Genomic DNA, 5,429 nt, shown 5'->3' with positions numbered 1-5,429 from the left:
TTTCTTTGCTTCGTATGTGTCCTTTTGAAGTTTTAAAAAAGCAGGTTATATTGTGATAAATCCATATTTTCGTTTATATATATAGTACTTTTCAACAAGGAATATGTAGACCATAAACTGGATGCCTTAAAAAATTTTGCCTAAAATAACGAAATATATTGTATGAAAAACATTAAAATATGTATAAAAAAATAGCTTACCTGCTCAAAAAAATACGCTAACATTACACTCTCATCAGTTCTTAGTGCGTTTTTTTTCATCCTCCACCTACAAAATATTTCATATCTCGTATTTTTCCTTGGATTTTAAAGGAAGTAAGCTCGAAAATTCTTCTCAAACGGCATTTAAAATGTCTTCAGAACAATGTTCTAAATTGTTTTCAGTAGCAAGACTCATTGTTATAATTAATATCTAACTTAGAATCAATTCGACTCACAAAAATGAAACTTGGCGGTAACTTGAAATAATTATATCACGGTGAAAAAAAAAAAGATATTTGGACGATTCAAAATTCGCCTGGGAAGGGGAAGGATTGTACTTTAAGATGGTATTCTTAGTTTTGTAAAAAAAAATACTTAACGATATTATATAACCTCAGATTTGTGTAAAAATCGCTTTTCTTTCACTTTTAGGTTAGGATATCTCAAAAACCTTAGGTGATCGATCATTTCTGAGGCCAGTTTCAGTTTCAGAGAGCCAAAATCTTCTCGAATTGAATCCACACGAATCATGTCGACTAGTGTTATTTTGCAACAGTTTGTCATTTCGGTGGTTCTAAATCAACTAGTTGTACTACCGATGTAATGCTAAATAACACTTTTTTCTTTATTCCTGTTGTTGGAAAATAGATTCGGTGATACGTAATTTGAAAAATAAAATTACCATAGTTATACCTACAGATCCTTTATCAGTACGGTTGATTAAAAAATCTCTATATATAGTATACAGGATGTTCTGGAAGTCTGTCAGGAAACTCCGGGGGTGATTCTACGTATTAAAATGTAATGAATTTTTTTTCGAATTGTCAATTGTTTGCAAGTTACCGATTGTCGAATGTTAATTTTTTTAAATTTTTCTATTTAAATAACTTATGTAATTCAAGTTCGATTAGTCTCTCATTTGGTACACCCACTAAGTAGATGAAGGTCTATTGGACCAGTCAGAGAAATGTTTCATTATGCGGCGCTAGAGGGCACTTTACTTAGAACTCAAAATTTGTTTCTATAACTTTTTTCTCTTGTTAGATATCACAGAAATCAAAACATTAGTGAAAAGAGAAACAATATCGGAAAAAAATATACACTATATTCAAGCCGATAAATGTAACCGTTTACCAAAAAAAAAATAATATGTTGAACAAATATGCATTGAATTTATACACTGCATATCTAAGTATAAAACTTAAAGCAACAATGTAAACGAAGAAAGTCGTTTTATAATCATTTCATGGCTTTCCATAAGCAGTCCTAACTTTGAAATTTCAAATAGTACAACCTACATGTTCTCTGTTTTACAATCTCAGGAACCCTTTATATTTCTGCATTTTCATAGTCTTATACAGTCATAGATCGATTTGTTTACATACAGAGTGGTCCAACGAAAGTATGCACCGGGCGTTACATCCTTTTCGTGAAATTGGAAGCAAAAATACTCGGACACGTCGAATTTGGTTTTGAGAGAGACACATTTTAAATATGTCCCGCCCCTTCATCCCCTTAGCTGGGGACAATCACACCCCTAAAATTTAAATTGGCAAGTGGGGTCGAGTCATCATTTCAAAGGGCACACAATTTTCTTTCCAATGATAGCTTATTTGTTGGGTTCTACTTGGTCAGTCACTGCGGAAACGGCTGTAGAAACCTAAACGTTTTATTTTTGGTATTCGTGAAAAAAACACCTACGGATTAGTTGTTAGGAGTTAATACAACCACAATAAATCATTTGTAAATTGCTTTAACCAAAAACGATCAGGGACGAAAGAGGGAAGAAATTAGTCCAACCATTATAGAGAAATGCTTACAGAAATTATTACCTGGACCAAAAAAATATGACCGTATAGAAAATTAAATTTTAAATCGAGTTTCTTGTTCTTTAAACTCGATCCAAAATGGCGAACATGGTTTAAAAAAAACGCAAAGTTGCAAAAAACGGTTTTTTTATAATAACTAAAAAAATATAGCACCGATCGAAAAATTTTAAATGAGAAAGTTGTAGGTTTTTAAAAGATCTACCGACTGATTTTTTGTAAGTATCGATTGCTTTGTTACTTTTAGAGATATATCGAAAAAACCGTTAAAAATCTTCTCTTTTCTCTTCTTCTATAACTCGTTTACGTTTACGTTCCCATACTTGCTAGTTACTGCAAGCTTAGCCCGCGGCAAGTCAAAAAAGTACATTTTTGAAAAATTTAAAAATATTAATTATTTTTCGAGATATATGGATTTATTGAAAAAAAGGCGCTCTCGAAAATAGGCTAGATCTTCTCAGCGGATAACCCTACAGTGACGATTTTTGGTTTATTTTCTTCGTTATCATGCTGTTAAAAAATGTTGACGATTTTATTAATTTTATGCATCAAAAAATGACTGAAAAGGTTGCACTTTTTTTGGGTATGTTTTTTTCAGATAACTATTTCAATTTTTATTATTTTTTTGTACTTAATCTGGGGTAGCTAAACACGAATATTATAGCATTTTCGCCTTAGAAGCAAAATAGACCCGTAAATGTTTAGTTTTCTTTCTTTAAAAGTCATTTTCATAAAATAAAAATTGAAATAGTAATTTGAAAAAAACATACCCAAAAAAGTGCAACTTATTCAAAGTCATTTTTTGATCCTTAAAATTAATAAAATCGTCAACATTTTTTAACAGCATGATAATATAACTCTTTACGAAGAAAATAAACCGAAAATCGTTACTGTAGGGCTATCCGCTGAGAAGATCTAGCCAATTTTCGAGAGCGCCTTTTTTTCAAAAAATCGATATATCTCGAAAAATAATTAATATTTTTAAATTTTTCAAAAATGTACTTTTTTGGCTTGCCGCGGGCTATGCTTGCAGTAAATGGCAAGTATGGGAACGTAAATGTAAACGAGTTATAGAAGAAGAGAAAGGAGAAGATTTTCAACGGGTTTTTCGCTATATCTCGAAAAGTAACAAAGCAATCGATACTTACAAAAAATCAGTCGGTAGATCATTTTAAAACCTACAACTTTCTCATAAATTTTTTGATCGGTGCTATATTTTTTTAGTTATTCTAGAAATAACTTTTTCTGCAACTTTGCGATTTTTTTTAACCATGTTCGCCATTTTGGATCGAGTTTAAAAAACAATAAACTCCATTTAAAATTTAATTTTCTATACGGTCATATTTGTTTGTCCAGGTAATAATTTCTGCAAATTTAACATTGATCCGTGACAGAATGCTTGGACTGTACAATCATAAAATTGGCTAAACTCTATTTCCGAGAGTTTAGTGCCGTTTTATCACTGAGCACCTGCTGCAAGACAATGTGCGCCAATAGGTTTTTCTATGTATATTTGTCACTATTCAAAAACCAGTAGGCAAACTAAACCGACTTTTTTAATAAACAATAATGCATATTCTCATCGTATGCGTTTTTTATTAAGTAGGTACCGTTTGGTGAGTCAGTTTCGTGCGTTTGAAGTGATTTCAATTGGCATGGTTTATTCCTTTCCAGAACGAGTTTAAATTGTCAAACTTTATGTTCAAAGTAATAGTTATGCTAGACTTAAGGCTCGTTTGTTTAATAATGCTCACCGCAATCAAAATGTGAACGATTTGTTTGTTGCCAAATTAATTAAGAAGTTTGTCGATACTGGATCTGTCTGCAATGTGAAACACTAGCCGCAGCGACCAACCAGAAATGAAACTGTGGAAGTTGCCGTTTTGGGACATGGAAGTGGTTTTGGGACATGCAGTGGATCAAACTTAAAGTACTTACCCGACAACCAACTCAAGTCTCGGGTGTCTCGAGTGCGTCCGTAATAAGGATTTTAAAAGTACACAAACTTCACCCATACAAAGTTACATTAGTACAGGAACTTAATGAAGATGATCCTGATAGACGGTTGCAGTTTTGTGATGATGAGCCAGCGTTTAATTGAAGATCCGGACTTACTATTTAACATTTGCTTTTCCGATGATTATTCATTTTCTTTGAATGGTGCATTGAATAGGCATAATTGCATAATAAACGTAATTGTGGTTGTTTTGACTCCTAACAATTTTGTATACATTCTTCGCCCTTTCGCCCCTGATCATAACTGTATTGGCATTTAAATCACAACATTTTTGGTGAAGGTGAAGCAAACTATTGATTGTGGTTGTATTGACTCCTAATAACTAATACGTAGATGTTTTCTTCACGAATGCCAAAACTATAGGGTTTAGGTTTCTACGCCGTTTTCGCAGTATAATAGTCCAAGTAAAATCCAACAAATAGGGTATCATTGGAAAGAAAATTTTGTGCCCTTTGAAATGATGTATTACCCGACCCCACTTTCCATTTGACCTTTTAGGGGTGTGATTGTCCCCAGCTAGGGAGATGAAGGGTCGGGTTGAAAAATGTGCTTAACATGTGTTCCCCTCAAAACCAAAATCGACGTCCGAGCATTTTTTCTTCCAATTTCACAAAAAGATCTAACGCCCGGTGTATACTTTTCGTTGGACCACTCTATATGTATATCTACATTTTCTGTTATTCGTGAAATCCCTATCAATAAATTTAATTATATTGCGGTAATACTGGATACAAAATTCCACTGCTCAATGGTAATATACTTATACTTATTGTGAAAAGTTCTGCTAAACAAAATTAACTTTTGTACTTAGAACGACATAGTATTACCTATTTTTGCTAGTTAATATTTAATTTGTAATACTGAAATGTGATGCAGGATGTGGTTAAGGGTTAAGGTCAAAATCAAATGTTACAATGTTTTTTTTTATATATTATTATTATTATTATTATTATTATTATTATTATTATTATTATTATTATTATTATTATTATTATTATTATTATTATTATTATTATCATCAAAAAACTGGTTTTAAGAAGTGCCATAAAAAGTTACATATTAGTTTTATAATCCTGGAATTAAAAAGTCATACCTGAGTAAATTAAAATTTTGATTTACAATTTCGGAAGTAACTGAAAATGTAAATATAAGTTAAATATATAAAGAAATGTAAGAATGTAAATAAATTGAAACTGGTTTTATACTAAATCATTTCGTGAACTTGTGTTCTTAATTTAGCATGTGATATCACACGTTTTATTTTAAATGTCACGCGCACTTAATTATAGGCATTTTCAATTTTGTATGGAAGATACGGAACAAAGATATTTTTGAAGAAGCAGCATATTGGCCTTGATTGTGTTTTAAGATTCACGAAATGGTTCA

Source organism: Anoplophora glabripennis, unplaced genomic scaffold (genome assembly GCF_000390285.2).
Source record: "Anoplophora glabripennis isolate ALB-LARVAE unplaced genomic scaffold, Agla_2.0 scaffold66, whole genome shotgun sequence".
Classification (NCBI taxonomy): domain Eukaryota; kingdom Metazoa; phylum Arthropoda; class Insecta; order Coleoptera; family Cerambycidae; genus Anoplophora; species Anoplophora glabripennis.
The sequence above is the reverse complement of the archived record's forward strand: the minus strand, read 5'-3'. Positions refer to the sequence as shown.